Raw genomic sequence first — 15309 nt, 5'->3', positions numbered from 1 at the left:
ACACCAAACTCTTAGTAGGTACAATGTGTTGGGAGTTCAGTCATGACCAGGACTTGGTTCTAAGGAGAAATGTAATCCAGCTACCCAAGAATGGACTTGGTCCTAGGACATTCTGGAGCTGCACATTCAGCTATAAAGGCAAGATTTCAGACCTGGAATTTACAATATTGGTTGAAGTTCAAATTTGTCTTAAATTCAAATGCAAAGAGAATGGAGCTAAAATCTCTTGGAGAAACAGCTGTCATCAACGCCATCTCTATAAATGTGCCAACACCATCAGTAAAGTCCTTGAAGAGGAGATATTTTGGAGCTTATTTCGAGACAAACGGTTATATATTTGAAGGATCAGATTTGATAAGTTTTACATCTTACGGTCTATGATTAAAGCTAAGTTGGAGAGTCCAGATTAAAGAAATGATTATGATCTAAAGGATGAGCTTGTGACAACACATGAATGGAAGAATCATTTTGAAGACTAAGCATGCTCCCAACGGCTATCTTATGGAAGGTCATAATTTAATGATATATTTGTTTCAATGATTCAGATTAGCATGTGAAATTGAAGGCTGAGATTGAAGATTAAGACTAATCCAATGGCTGAGCTAGTAAGAGAAAAGTGCATCAAAAAGGGATTCCTTTTCTTCTCCGGTTGGTAGAAGCAATCATTAAGGTGAAATTTTTTTTCTTCAATCAAAAGGTGTGAAATCCATTTTTAATCGAGAGTGGTCATCATAAAATCTTTAAGCCTCTACTCAAGAGGTAGTGCTGAATTTAGCTATAGATTTGATCATTCATTCTTCAAGCCTTCTTACTTGAAAATCTACTAAAAAAAAGTTTGAGAGCGCCATTTTTCACCTAAATCCTTACCAGTGAGCATTCATTGTTGAAAAATCCTTAAGAGTTCTCTTATTGTGTGATTCTAAACACTTTCTTAAGAGAACCTAGAGCTTAACCACTTATCCTTTCCGTGTGAAAGTTTTTGGGTTTTCTTAAAACCTTAGTGTGGAAGTTTGGGAATTAGCTTGAAATTCCTAGGTTGGGGGTAACCTTGAAGCCCTTGTGTAAGCTTTTGTGGTGAGCTTGTGAAAGCCACATCTTTAGTGGAAGTTGGAAAATCCTAGGTTGGTGAACCTAGGTAGTAGACGTAGGAGAAGGATCTCCGAACTACTATAAATTGTTGTGTCGACTTTCTTGATTGTCTTGCTTGCTTGTTGATTGATTAAGTGTTTAATTGCTTTCTGAACTATTTTTGGTCATTGCAAGACCTTACATTAAAACTGATTTTCTGTCCTTGTGTGGTGATAATTTGTTTAAGGTTGTAAATTGCAGTAGTTAAGGTTTCTCTAAACCATTAGGTTAAGTGTTTTGATTGTAGAATTTTCTGGATCACAAATCTGTCCGTACATTGTTCACATAGCTAGACTTTGAATTTTAATCTGAATTTTTGATATAGTATTTATCAAGGTGTTGTGATATTTCACATAAAATTTCGTTGCATTTCGACATCGTTTGATAAGTGAAATCTGTGTTGCAAAATCTGTGCGCAAGGTGTTATTTAAAAAAAAAAAATAAAAAAAAAAAAATCTGGTTTTTGGAATTCTTGATTATTTGATATTCAATCATTCAAAATATTGCATCACATTGTGCATTGGATTGAATCTTGATTAGGATAATTATTATAGTCCAAATTGTGTGCTATTTGTTAAATTGAGATTAATTTGATTGAATTTTTAAAGGGGATTCCTAACTTGGAATTTGGGGACACAATTCACCCCCCCTCTTGTGTATGCCTAGGTCCATCAATTGGTATCGGAGCGAGGTTAGCTAAAAGTAGGATTAACATCCGAATTAGCAAATTTGATGGCATACACACCTTCTAGCTCATATTATGAGGTCGAAGGCCTTTCCATGAATAGACCTCCACTCTTCAAAGCGAGAGACTATGGTTTTTGGAAAAATAGGATGAAAATTTTCCTTAGGTCAAATGATTTGAACTTATGGAGGGTTATTGAAAATGGACCATTTATACCTACGAAAATTGAAGAAGGAAAGGTTGTAGAGAAAGATGAAAGTGAGTGGACAAGTGAAGATGATAAGAAAGTATCCATAAATGAAAAGGCTATTAATCTTTTGCATATTGCTTTGATTCGTAGTGAGTATGAACACATTTCCACATGCACAAGTGCACAACAAATTTGGAAGATGCTTGAGTTGAGGCATGAGGGGACCTCCCAAGTAAAGGATTCCAAAATTAACATGCTTGTCACTAAATATGAACTTTTTAAGATGAATGATAATGAGTCAATTAGTGATATGTATGCTAGGCTTACTTGTATTTGTAATGAACTTGCTTCTTTAGGAAAGCCTTATTCGGATAAGGATAAAGTTCAAAAGATCTTGAGAAGTTTGCCTAAGGTATGGAATACAAAGGTCACGGCGATAAAGGAAGCTAAGGATCTTAGAACATTGAAGATAGAGGAGTTGTTAGGAAGTCTAATGACTCATGAGTTAGAGATGATGAATGAAGTGGAAGAAGATGTTCCTAAAAAAAAGGGGATAGCTCTAATGGTTGAAAAGAGTGAGTCTAGTGACTCAGATGATAGTGAAGATAATATGGAAGGGGTTGCCTTTCTAACTAAACAATTTAAGAAGTTCTTAAAAAATAAGAGAGGTGGTTTTAAGAATAGGAAGTTTTCAAAAGACAAGGATAAGGAGAAAGAGAGAAAGAAACCTACTTGTTATAAGTGTGGAGAGGTAGGACACATAATAGCCGAGTGCCCTAAGATGAACAAAAAGAAATTTAAGGGTAAGGATAGGAAAGGAAAGAGTGAGAAGAAGGAGAAGAAAGCTTTTAAGGCTACATGGGATGATTCATCTTCAAATGATTCATCAAGTGAGGAAGAGATGGAGATAAGGGCAAATTTTTGTCTTATGGCAAAAGGAGAAGAATCCTCTTCTCCCACGGATGAAATGGTAACTTCTAACTCTCTTTCCTTTGATGAATTGCAAGATGCTTATGATGAGTTATGTGATTCTTTTGGTGATTTAATGTCAAAATACAAGCTTGCTAAGAAAGAGACATCCAGACTTAAGAAAGTTGAGCATGAGCACTTAAATGATTGTGTTGACATGCATGCAAAACTTTGTAAAATAAATGCTCGGTGTGATGTATCCTTGAAAGAAAATGAAACACTTAGAAATGAATTGAGCATGCTTACTTCAAACATCTCCAATGATGCTGTAAATGTTACAGTAAATGACCTTACATTATCCCTTGATGCCTTGATTGAAGAAAACAAATTTTTAAAAGGGAAAACATGCGTGTTTGATTTTGATGCCTCTGGGACAGATCTGAAATTTTCAAAATTAAATGAATATGATGAGCTTAAAGCTAGGTTGCATGACTTGGAAGAAGAATTAAAGACATGGGATGAACATAAATGCACACTCATGTCTAATGCATTTTCTTTGCACAATGAACTTGATGTTATGAAATCTAAGAACAAGGATCTTGAATTGCAATTTGAGAAATTTTCTATGAGTTCCAAATCTTTGGATATATTGCTTGCTTCTCAAAGACATTATTTGGATAAAAGTGGATTAGGATATGATCCTATGAAGCTACATGAGACTTTGAATGGCACAAATGCCATGGTCAAGGATGTGGCTCTCACGGGTCACACTTCCTTCACTAGGGTCACACACCCTAAGGTCAAGAAAATGAAAGTAAAGAAGTTTTGGGTTCCTATGAATTTAAAATATGAGGAAAAGAGAGCTTATGTAAAAGAAACTTTTGATGTGAATGTTCATTCTTTTGTTGTTGTGCTCACTAACCTTCAAGGATCCAAGGCTTGGATACCTAAGGTATCTTAAATTTACATGTTTAGGTGTGCTTCAAATCACAATTTGAACCATGCAAATGGTACTTGGATAGTGGGTGCTCAAGGCATATGTCCGGGGATGTCTCTCTCTTCACAAATTTGGTGAGAAAGAAAAATGGAGGATATGTCACCTTCGGGGACAATTCTAAAGGTAGGATCCTAGGTATTGGATCCATAGGTAACTCTTCCTACACTCTTGATAAGGTTCTTTATGTTGATAATTTATCATTTAATTTAATGAGTGTTAGTCAACTAGATGATAAAGGTTATGAAATTAATTTCAAAGGCTCTAGATGTGTGATTAAGAACGAAAATGGTGAAGCTATTTTATTTGGTAAAAAATGTGAAAATGTTTATGTGATTGATGTTAAGTCTTCTTGTAGTGAAAATATTCCATGTTTGATTGCATCTAGTGATAGTACTATGTATTGGCATAGGAAATTAGGACACATTGGTATATCTACTTTGCAAAAATTATATGCAAAAGACTTAGTTAGGGGGCTGCCCAAACTAATTTTCAACAAAAATGATATGTGTGATGCTTGTGTTAAAGGAAAGCAATGTAAAGAGTCTTTTAAGTCTAAAGATGTTGTTAGTACCTCTAGGCCTTTACAATTGTTACATCTAGACTTATTTGGACCTAGTAGAATTAAAAGTTTAGGTGGGAAACAATATGCTTTTGTTATTGTAGATGACTTTTCTAGATTTACATGGTGTTTATTTATTGCACATAAAAATGATGCTTTGCATGTTTTTAAAATTTTATTAAAGAAATTGCAAAATGAATTTGACTTGCATATTTCTAAAATTAGGAGTGACCATGGAGGAGAATTTGAAAATCATGGATTTGATGCATTGTGTGACTCATATGGTATATCACATAATTTTAGTGCTCCTAGAACACCTCAACAAAATGGAGTTGTTGAAAGGAAGAATAGGACACTTCAAGAATTGGGTAGAACTATGTTGCTTGAATATAATTTACCTAAATATTTTTGGGCCGAAGCTATTAATAATGCATGCTATGTGTCAAATAGATTATCTATTCGAAAAATATTAAATAAAACTCCTTATGAAATTTTATATGGAAAAAGACCAAAAGTTGATTATTTTAGGGTGTTTGGTTGTAAATGTTTTATTTTAAACACCAAAGATAATCTTGACAAATTTGATGCAAAAAGTGACATTGGCATATTTTTAGGATATTCTTCACATTCTAAAGCATATAGAGTGTTTAACACTAAAACTAAAAATGTTGAAGTAAGTGTGCATGTAAAGTTTGATGATATGACCTTGTCTAGTCCAAATGTGCTTGTAGAAGATGAAATTTCAGGTTTTGAAGGACTTGATCATTCAAAAGAAAAAGAAGACATTGCAGCCCGTGAGGGTCTAGTTGATCAAAATGCTGCACCATTGGTGGAAGGCATGGAAAAGATGAGTATATCACAAAATAAAGCTACTCCAAGTGGTGAAGAATGGATACAACCTATAGAAAGCGATACACCTCAAGAAAATACCAATGATGATCAAGAAGAACCAAGTGTAGGTCTTCATCGGTACAAAGTTATGAAATCTCACCCTAAAGAACAAATCATTGGTGATTTACATGAAGGACGACAACCAAGAGCAAAAAGGGTTTCGACGGTCAACTCTAATCTTAACTCTTTAAATTCTTTTGCTTTAATTTCTTTGGTAGAACCTAAAAATATTAAAGAAGCTTTGTTAGATAATGGTTGGGTATATGCTATGCAAGAGGAACTTGAACAATTTGAAAGAAGTAGGGTTTGGAAACTTGTTCCAAAACCCGAAGACCATACTATTATAGGAACCAAATGGGTATTTAGGAATAAAATGGATGAAAATGGAAAAGTGACTAGGAACAAAGCTAGGTTAGTAGCCCAAGGTTATTGCCAACAAGAAGGAATTGATTATGATGAAACCTTTGCACCGGTTGCAAGGTTGGAGGCCATTAGATTACTACTTGCATTTGCTTGTCATAAAGGTTTTAAATTATTTCAAATGGATGTTAAAAGTGCATTTTTAAATGGTGTGATAAATGAGGAAGTGTATGTGAAACAACCTCCCGGTTTTGAAAATAACAAGTATCCTAATCATGTTTATAAGTTGGATAAAGCCTTATATGGATTAAAACAAGCTCCTCGAGCTTGGTATGAAAGACTATCAAACTTTTTGACTTCTAGAGGTTTTACTTGTGGAAGTATAGATAAGACTTTGTTTGTGAAGTATGATAGTGATGATTTGCTTGTAGTACAAATTTACGTTGATGACATTATATTTGGAGCAACTCGTGAATCTATGTGTAATGAGTTTTCTTCTTGCATGCAAAGTGAATTTGAAATGAGCATGATGGGTGAACTTACTTACTTTCTAGGGTTACAAGTTAGACAAACATCTAAGGGAATTCATATTAGTCAAACAAAGTATACAAATGACTTGCTAAAGAGGTTTGGAATGGAATTATCAAAAGGTTCATCCACACCTATGGGAGTGGGAATCAAACTTGAATATGACCTTGAAGGCATAGAGATAGATCAAAAGTTGTATAGGTCTATGATTGGTTCTTTATTGTACTTGACAGCATCTAGACCAGACATAATGTTTAGTGTTTGCATGTGTGCTAGGTATCAATCTAATCCTAGGGAATCTCACTTAGTGGCTGTAAAAAGGATTCTTAGGTATTTAAAGAACACATCTTCATTAGGGCTTTGGTATAATAAGGAATCTCCATTTGTCTTACATGCTTATGTTGATGCTGATTATGGAGGATGTAGAATAGATAGAAAAAGCACAAGTGGTACTTGCCAATACCTAGGAGAGATGCTTATTTCTTGGTTTTCCAAGAAGCAAACTAGTGTTGCCTTAAGTACTACCGAAGCCGAATATATGGCTATAGGTAGTTGTTGTGCCCAAATATTATGGATCAAGCAACAATTGTTTGATTTCAATATGGCATTTGACCACATTCCTATACATTGTGATAATATAAGTGCCATCCATCTAACTAAAAATCCGGTTTATCATGGAAAGACTAAGCATATAGAAATAAGGCATCACTTCATTAGGGATCATGTGCATAAAGGTGATGTGGTGCTTGAGCATGTAGAAAGTGAACATAATATTGCGGATCTTTTTACTAAACCTTTAGGAAAAGAACGATTTCTCAAATTGAGAGGTGCCTTAGGAATGAGAGAAGCACCATAATTGCATGAGTGTTGGTCTATTCTATATCTTTTCTTGTCATAACCAAAGTTGAGCATGATTCTAAATTGTTTTTACTGCATAAGTCCACCCCTATCTTTCACTCTCCTTTTGATTAATTACAAAAAGGGGGAGAAAGGAAATGATGATAACTTTAAATATGTGTTTAATATGTATAACTTTTGAAATGATGATAACTTTAATATTTATAACTTTTTGAAAGTTAATGGGAGAAAGGAAGTCGTTTCATATGTATAACTTTTGAAATGATGATAACTTTAATATTTATAACTTTTTGAAAGTTAATGGGAGAAAGGAAGTCGTTTCATTTGGTGTCAAAGTTGATTACTTAAGGGGGAGTGCATTACTTGAGGGGGAGTAAATTTTTTATTTAAAAAAAAAAAAAATAATAAAAAAAAAATTAAAAAAAAAAAAAAAAAAAAAAAAAAAAGAGTGTGCATTAGATAAATGCATTCATTACATTTGGTATCAAATTCAATTGGTATCGAATAGCTCTTTCATCATTTAGGTTTTGTAAATCATCAAAAAGGGGGAGATTGTTGGACCATAGGTCCTACATGTATAATTTTGATGATTCACCATCTCATGCTATTTGATTATTTAATGAATTTATAAATATATCAAGCAAGTGAATTGATATGTATTGATAATCATGCTTAATTTTTAAGAATATATTATTTGATCAAGATAATCATGATTCATCATATTTTACGTGACTTGAGTGATTTGGAACCTGATATGTATTGTGCATATAAAACTGCTGAAAAGTTAGTCTGCGCAAGCTAACTTCCAAATGCCATAACTTAGTCATATGAATTCTGATTAATGTGTTTCTTGAACTAGAATTTAATTAATACATAAATGAACACATCTTATGCAGAGTAAATGATCAAATTTCACCTCCTTACTTTTCAATCTTATGTTCGAAGTTGCTGTATCTGTGAAAAACCCGAAACTGTGTTAGTTGAGCTTTCTCTTCTATATTGAATGATCATATGAAGGAATATTACTTTGAAATTTGACATGGACATTCTAATGTACTTATTATGATTTATCATACATAAATTAAAATTTGTTGAATCCAATTTCTATTGATTTACCTAAGTGCAAGGCATGAAGCTTTTACAAGCTTACAAGCCAAAATGAGGTGTCTATACACCAAACTCTTAGTAGGTACAATGTGTTGGGAGTTCAGTCATGACCAGGACTTGGTTCTAAGGAGAAATGTAATCCAGCTACCCAAGAATGGACTTGGTCCTAGGACATTCTGGAGCTGCACATTCAGCTATAAAGGCAAGATTTCAGACCTGGAATTTACAATATTGGTTGAAGTTCAAATTTGTCTTAAATTCAAATGCAAAGAGAATGGAGCTAAAATCTCTTGGAGAAACAGCTGTCATCAACGCCATCTCTATAAATGTGCCAACACCATCAGTAAAGTCCTTGAAGAGGAGATATTTTGGAGCTTATTTCGAGACAAACGGTTATATATTTGAAGGATCAGATTTGATAAGTTTTACATCTTACGGTCTATGATTAAAGCTAAGTTGGAGAGTCCAGATTAAAGAAATGATTATGATCTAAAGGATGAGCTTGTGACAACACATGAATGGAAGAATCATTTTGAAGACTAAGCATGCTCCCAACGGCTATCTTATGGAAGGTCATAATTTAATGATATATTTGTTTCAATGATTCAGATTAGCATGTGAAATTGAAGGCTGAGATTGAAGATTAAGACTAATCCAATGGCTGAGCTAGTAAGAGAAAAGTGCATCAAAAAGGGATTCCTTTTCTTCTCCGGTTGGTAGAAGCAATCATTAAGGTGAAATTTTTTTTCTTCAATCAAAAGGTGTGAAATCCATTTTTAATCGAGAGTGGTCATCATAAAATCTTTAAGCCTCTACTCAAGAGGTAGTGCTGAATTTAGCTATAGATTTGATCATTCATTCTTCAAGCCTTCTTACTTGAAAATCTACTAAAAAAAAGTTTGAGAGCGCCATTTTTCACCTAAATCCTTACCAGTGAGCATTCATTGTTGAAAAATCCTTAAGAGTTCTCTTATTGTGTGATTCTAAACACTTTCTTAAGAGAACCTAGAGCTTAACCACTTATCCTTTCCGTGTGAAAGTTTTTGGGTTTTCTTAAAACCTTAGTGTGGAAGTTTGGGAATTAGCTTGAAATTCCTAGGTTGGGGGTAACCTTGAAGCCCTTGTGTAAGCTTTTGTGGTGAGCTTGTGAAAGCCACATCTTTAGTGGAAGTTGGAAAATCCTAGGTTGGTGAACCTAGGTAGTAGACGTAGGAGAAGGATCTCCGAACTACTATAAATTGTTGTGTCGACTTTCTTGATTGTCTTGCTTGCTTGTTGATTGATTAAGTGTTTAATTGCTTTCTGAACTATTTTTGGTCATTGCAAGACCTTACATTAAAACTGATTTTCTGTCCTTGTGTGGTGATAATTTGTTTAAGGTTGTAAATTGCAGTAGTTAAGGTTTCTCTAAACCATTAGGTTAAGTGTTTTGATTGTAGAATTTTCTGGATCACAAATCTGTCCGTACATTGTTCACATAGCTAGACTTTGAATTTTAATCTGAATTTTTGATATAGTATTTATCAAGGTGTTGTGATATTTCACATAAAATTTCGTTGCATTTCGACATCGTTTGATAAGTGAAATCTGTGTTGCAAAATCTGTGCGCAAGGTGTTATTTAAAAAAAAAAAATAAAAAAAAAAAAATCTGGTTTTTGGAATTCTTGATTATTTGATATTCAATCATTCAAAATATTGCATCACATTGTGCATTGGATTGAATCTTGATTAGGATAATTATTATAGTCCAAATTGTGTGCTATTTGTTAAATTGAGATTAATTTGATTGAATTTTTAAAGGGGATTCCTAACTTGGAATTTGGGGACACAATTCACCCCCCCTCTTGTGTATGCCTAGGTCCATCAGGCTCTACTGGAGAACCTGTCCCTTGACTCTGTTGGCTCATCTTGCTCGATTGGAGTGAAATTGCTTATTTTACATAATTCTCAAACTTCTTCCCTGCCAAAAAAAGAGAAGAAACTTTTCATCCAGTTAATCAATTCAGACTAAGATGCGTAAACAACACAATGTACTATTGACGCAAACAAGTATTCTGTTAACCATGATCCATGACAGTAAAATCATAGGCCAAACCAATGACGTTCCATAAACTAGACAAGTACTCTGTGGATTACTGAGCACAAAAGACCACATACACGCCATTGAGCATATCCATCGCTCAAGGGGGAAGAGTTCTTTTTTAACCAGTAGCCATACAGAACTGGAATTAATTGAATTCCAGGCTTTTAAGACAGTGAAGCTCTGAAGCAACAACAGTACAGTTTCCAACAAACTTCCAGCGAATAAGAAACCAGTTCCTGGTTCCTCTAATTTGAAACCAATTGACCATGCAACTCACCCCAGAGAAGTCTGTTCATTACCTATTCATGCTACATTACACACTGGCAACTCAATAAAATATTTTACGCTAAACTAATTGCCTCAACTTCTTCAAGGCTAAAGTAACATCGACCAGAAATAAAGATATGTAGGGACTGGCATAAGCATTGCAACATGACCACAACACATTGGTTCCACTCCTTAATAGGATGACAGGTCATCATACTCATACTGTCATACATTGTTGCTATGCAATCAAAACATAAATTTTTTTAAAAAAATAGAAGGTTCTATAGGACGAAGGCACTTGAATAATTATTCATAGGCTAAGTCTACTAACATAGTAAACATGTGGAACACAGTGAAAATAAGATGGAGCAACAGAAAGTAAAAGGAATGTGAACATGCAATAAAGACTGCACAATCTACCAGCTCACTTAAAAAAACAAAAACAAAATAAATGAGACCTTCAACAAATAATGAGAGTCGACTTACTGGATTAAGCAAAGCTAAGGAGTAGACGGTGTTAAATGACATTGCAATAAAAGATTGGATGACCGAAAAACAGAAGAAATATGGCCCTCAAAATGTTTTTTGTCCAATTTACGTAAAGAGGCATAAGAGCTAGTAATGAATGATTCCTAATTGAGAATAAAATGCCCATGGAAATCTTTTCCAACAAAAGGGTTTCCCCATCTTACGACTTGGCCCATAAAAAGGCACTCAAAATATCCTTTTGATTAAAGATCAAGTATGAACACAACATGTCCCTTGTAATTGAGGTTGGCCTAAGCTACAATCAACTAAATACTTAAGTAAAAAAAAGTTATGCATTCTTGGGTCTTCTTCAGATCTAAAATAATTAAGCAAAGATTTGTTATTTTCACGAAATTACCATAAAGTATAGCATTATCTTAAACAGTTAAACATCTGGCACAAATAATAATATGATAAGTCACAAAATCATGCTTCCTTGAGATCTTCTTCAGATCTCAATTCAAACAACTAAAGATTTTTTATTTCTACAAAATTAGCATTTGATCCCCATAATGCAAGTGCAGAAAGTGAAATTTCTTTGAGATCATGTTAAGGCTCAAAGCGATCGATAAAAGACTTGTATTTCTCATAAACAATTTCTCGTTTTTGACAAAATCGTCAATTGTAGATGATGGAGAAGGGATGAAGGGTGGTATCAGTTTAAATTTCATCGACATTCAACACGAAATCAAAGTCCAAAATTTCACGACAGATCCTTACTCGATAATGCTGTAGCAGCGTGGTCCCTAGTCATTACTGCTACAATTTCAAGCATATAGAAAGTCGTACCTGCCTTTTATTTCACATCCTCTATTGTGCTTCTGCCAATGTCACCATGGCTCACGAAAGCGGCGGAAGGCAATGAGAAGGAGAAAAACAAACTAAGTTGTTTATATTGGAACCCTGGTTACATCAACAAAAGGTATGATTAGAAAATTGCCCAATATAACACTACAATTAATGAATCTACCATAAAATATCTAAAGTTTCGTGTCCATTTCAAACATTGCCAGGCGACACTTGGCACAAAAACCATATCAAGCTAACTCTGTATAGCTGCCTACTGACTTCTCATCAATCTAGTGAGCCATCCCTCATCAAACCAGAAAAATCATTCATATATAATTAAGTCTTGATATGCAGGACACAATAGTTTTGAAACAAAAAAGGGTATTGGCAGTTTCAGTTTTGGGTAATGACTAGAACTGACCTTATCCTTCCCTTGTGCCTCAAGAACCTGCCCACTTACTTTCGTTTCATCACCATAAAGGCATAAACATTAAGAAAACATAACCTTTGAAAGGCAATGAAGTTATGAAGCTTTTACAAAATAGGATTTTAACCATTTCTGGGCTAATCATTCATGTATTACATTACAAAAAATAGTTCCTTTATCTGTTTCTATTTTTTAAGGGGACTCTCACCCCAAAATGAATTAGGTAAAGAAACATATCCTTCCGCTATTGAGACAACCAAGCACATGGCTCCACCCCTATATAGAATACCATGACGGCATGACCGCTTGACCGCATCCCTGACTCACAGGTCACAGCTACATCTGCAAATTTTACTTCTGCCTATTTAGACTACCATGACCATATCAGCACTAGAAAAGATTGAACCAAATGGTATTGGCTGATTGGTAAAATAAGAAAACAAACAGAAACAAAAGAAGTGCACATTTTATCAAAAGGGTGTAGTTCTATTTATACTCAACTAGTCTATAACTTGTAAGACCCTTTCAATCTGCTGATGTTACCTTTTTTAATCATCACTGAAACTCCCCCTCCACCAAACATTGCAAAACTTGTCGTCCATGAATGTTTTTGCAATTTTCTTGAACAAATTTACTAATCGAACATTTGCAAACAGGAGACCTAACATGTATGTAACGCAATGCAGTGTGAATACTGTAATTAAATTAAACCATTTAGATCTACGCATATAAAGAAACCCAAATAAGAACAATGCACTATCACTTCTTTCTTTTCTTTCCTTTTTTAGTACAAAGAACAATTTAGAATCATAGCCATGCTAATGTCACCATATTTTACAAGGAGAAGCATGAATACCACCTGCATAAGAATCACATCAACGGGCCCAATATCGAGTGTTCCACGCATCAATAAACTCAACCAATCAGACAAACAGGTGAATCTCGTCTAAACAATAAACTAATTTCTAATAAAAGAACACAATATCTCAACTCCCACTAACCATGCACATCTCTATTAAGCTTTCCAACCCAAATCTCATCTCATAATAACATAAAAGACATAGCAACACGAAAAAACAAACAGAAAATCTTTTAAAAAAATGAATAACAAAACAAACAGAAAATCTTTAAAAAAAAAAGAATAACGACTAGAGTGCAAGGGCACTTACTTAATCAAGTTTTCAATCACTTCAGGAGTCAAAAGGGTGTTGAAAAATCAACCCAGAGATCGAAAATTCGAAACACCGTTGGCGCCTTATAACAAAATTTTCTGTCTTCTTTTTTTCGGTGCTTGGTGTTTGGCTGGTAAGAAAATAAAATATTCTAACTGAAACGCAGAGAAAGCTGAGAAGTGGGGACGAAGGGATGCTGGTTTTGGGCCCCTGATCTGAAAGAGCTGAAATACAGGATCCCTCACTGGACTGGACCCATGAATCTCGCACGTGGACATTTTTCCAACTTGGTACGAACAAATTTAAGACCCAAAACAGTTACCAATTGGAAGAAATTTTAGGTTTCCTTGCACAAAATATTGATTAATTGCTAGATGATTTATTAAACGGTAAATAATTGATTAATTTTTTAAAATCCTTCAATTACTTTTTTAAAAAACTTCATCAGCTTGTAAATTCAACCACTCATACACACTAATAATATTGTCCGTTTTAGAACACACCAACAATATTATCTGCTTTGAGTTGTCTGGTTCCCGTGGATACATCGGGACCGCACAACTTTGTTCCTCCTTAGCCTAGCTACTAAAGGCCGAAGCCCATCGGTCGAAGCCCAACTCACTTAGATTAAGAAAATGTATTCTTGTTGTATTAGGGGATGTGGGATAACATACTATGTGTTTTGGAAATAATTAAGGTAAAATTACCAAAATTAAGCATCTAATTTTCGGAAAGGTATCATCATAAACAATTGTTAGAATTAGATCAATAAAATGGTTGCCATTTGGAATTTTGGATCATCTAATGCACATTCAAAAGTTTTGCCTAACCTAAAATTTAACCTCTGTATCATAAATTTAACTTGTTTGTTAATCTATGAGCTTAATTTGGATGTCACCTCACCCATACAAATATATATTGATTTGGGATGTCTTGGACCTAATTCGTTGGCTCGTTGCTTTCACACTGTTTATTATATATAGGGCAGTTAATTAAAATATAGATCTTTTATAACAAAGAACAAATTAGATGGCGTTGGTGTTAGGTGTAAAATACACCTAGTTTTATGGGCTTAAAAGTATTATTTTTCTATGTTGATTAGTGCAAAATACTGCTCATATTGGTGTTTTTATGCACAGGTACTGCTGGAGAATAAATTCATTACTGGACAGAATTTGTAACCTGTTTTGCAACTTGTCGCGGCCGCAGAACGTGGGAACCAGACTTGTGTTAATTAAGTTGCTGACGTGGCAAGGACAATTGGGCCAGTTTAGGGCTTGCTAAGCACTATATAAAGAGTGTTAAGCTGAGACAAAAGGAGGACTTTACTTTGCGCAGCCGAAGACCAAAGATTGCAGAAGTGGGTGTCGGCAGGAAGGAGGAGAAGCAACATCAAAGCTGGGCACATCAATTCTTCAGCAAATTTCTACTCTTCCATTGATTTGAACATTGTCTATGAGTATTTATATGGTTTTTATTATGAGCATGTGTAGCTAAACTCTTTTCTAGCTAGGGTTTGGTGATTCTTCTACCATAAACCTTGTGCACAGATTTGATTGACAATCAGACTAAGTTTAATTCTTTGTTCTCTGGATTGATTGCTTATTTCCTATTGTTATGCATGCCTGATCAACATCATAATTTTAGGAATTGTTAGTTAAACATATTCGGCTGACCATGACCCGGTGTTTGACGAAGTAACAAGAACTTGCGTAAGATCCAAGTTTTGGGAACATAGGACATAATTGATTGGGTAATAGACCATTATCCTAGATTGTGCAACTGTCGATTTCCTAGTGCTTATGCTTGTCTTAGGAAACTCTTAGGATAG

General features: G+C 34.4%; 1 long non-coding RNA gene across 1 annotated transcript; it reads right to left on the bottom strand.

Moving 5' to 3' along the window:
- Positions 1–9723: 9723 nt before the first annotated feature.
- LOC119988713 lies at positions 9724–13659 on the bottom strand. The gene is made up of 3 exons (XR_005465659.1): positions 13476–13659; positions 11880–11993; positions 9724–10172 (listed from the first exon to the last, which is right to left on the bottom strand). It is a non-coding gene; the product is annotated as an uncharacterized LOC119988713 (long non-coding RNA).
- Positions 13660–15309: the final 1650 nt, after the last annotated feature.

Source organism: Tripterygium wilfordii, chromosome 21, assembly GCF_013401445.1.
Source record: "Tripterygium wilfordii isolate XIE 37 chromosome 21, ASM1340144v1, whole genome shotgun sequence".
NCBI classification, from domain to species: domain Eukaryota; kingdom Viridiplantae; phylum Streptophyta; class Magnoliopsida; order Celastrales; family Celastraceae; genus Tripterygium; species Tripterygium wilfordii.
The sequence above is the reverse complement of the archived record's forward strand: the minus strand, read 5'-3'. Positions and strand labels throughout refer to the sequence as shown.